The following is a 1573-nucleotide window of genomic DNA, read 5'->3' as shown; positions in this document are numbered from 1 at the left end:
TAGAATGTATTTCATATGTTTCAAAAATTTTATTCCAAAACTCTCATTCTAAAATTTTTGTTAAAGATAATTTTGTTCTAGAAATGTCATTCCTAAAATTTTGTTTCAGAATGTTTTTGAAGCATAGAATTTGAAGATCACTTTTATAAAAATAAAATGGTCATTTTGAAAGGTGGTGCTCAAAGAAATTGTGACGTACTGGAAGTAAAAACTGTTGAGAAAATATTAAGAAAACAATGACTACGCCCCCAATACCTACTGGACAATTCTTTCTACACCTTTTTTCTTCCAGTACCGCCATAAATTATCATATCCTCATTTTACCCTTATTAAAAATGTATTAAAAGCTTTAAAACTCTAATTTCACATTTTCTTATTCCTTCATCATGGAATCACTTGCACCTTTCTCGTGGGTGTAGCATTTAGAAGTCTTAAGTTACAAATTACATAATTCGAAATATATTATTAGATTTGGACACGTGTTTCAATTAAAGATTCTGGAACATCTTATAAACATACATTTTGGATTGAACAATTTGAAATATACTTTTGGATCCATTGAACAAGAAGAGGAGACATCAACAATGGCAGAAGAACAACCTTTGAGAAGGACTCTTCGTGATTATTATATGCCAAATCCTAACAGTTATCAAGGGAGCATTGTGAGACCTCCTATTCAAGCCAACAATTTTGAAATCAAGCCTGCATTGTTACAAGTCATCCAACAAAATCAATTTGGAGGTGCAGTTTCAGAAGATCCTAATTCTCACCTGGAGAATTTTTTGGCAATTTGTGATACGTTGAAGATTAATGGAGTTTCAGATGATGCAATTCGCTTGAGACTTTTTCCCTTTTCACTACGGGATAAAGCTAAAAGTTGGCTTCAATCACAACCTCAAGGGAGTATTTCGACATGGGAGGATATGGCTACCAAATTTGTAACCAAATACTTCCCTCCATCTAAGTAAGCTAAAATGAGAAGTGAGATCACTACCTTTATGCAGCAAGAAACTGAATCCTTATATGAGGCATGGGAAAGATACAAGGAGCTAATGAGGAAGTGTCCACATCATGCTCTACCAGAATGGTTGCAAGTGCAGATTTTCTATAATGGTCTTTCACCCTCTTTAAAAGCAATTTTGGATGCAACAAGTGGATGATCATTTAATCTGAAAACACCAGAGGAAGCTTTGGAGACTCTTGAGCTAATGGAAAACAACACAGTGAGTATGCAATTTGATCGCCAAAATAGAAAAGCTGGAGTGTTGGAAGTTAATATTTTGGATGTTATCCTAGCCCAAAACAAGTTGTTAACACAGCAGATCACTGATTTAACTCAGAAGCTGGGAAATATGCAAGCAAATAATGTTAATACAATATCTCCAGTATGTGATTTTTGTGGAGGAATGCATCAGAATGGTGAATGTTAGGCCACTCAACAAGAGGCACATGTGAATGCAGTGGGACAACAACATAATCAGTTTTCTACCAACCTTAATGCAAATTGGAGACACCAACCAACTAGACCTTGGAGTAAACCAATCCAATTTAATCAATCACAACCTCCATATCA

General features: G+C 34.8%; 1 non-coding gene across 1 annotated transcript; it reads right to left on the bottom strand.

The window, feature by feature from the left end:
* Nucleotides 1-971: 971 nt before the first annotated feature.
* Nucleotides 972-1078, bottom strand: LOC128197310 (small nucleolar RNA R71). Its single transcript, XR_008249697.1, has one exon. It is a non-coding gene; the product is annotated as a small nucleolar RNA R71 (small nucleolar RNA).
* Nucleotides 1079-1573: the final 495 nt, after the last annotated feature.

Source organism: Vigna angularis, chromosome 5 (genome assembly GCF_016808095.1).
Source record: "Vigna angularis cultivar LongXiaoDou No.4 chromosome 5, ASM1680809v1, whole genome shotgun sequence".
Lineage (NCBI taxonomy): Eukaryota > Viridiplantae > Streptophyta > Magnoliopsida > Fabales > Fabaceae > Vigna > Vigna angularis.
The sequence above is the reverse complement of the archived record's forward strand: the minus strand, read 5'-3'. Positions and strand labels throughout refer to the sequence as shown.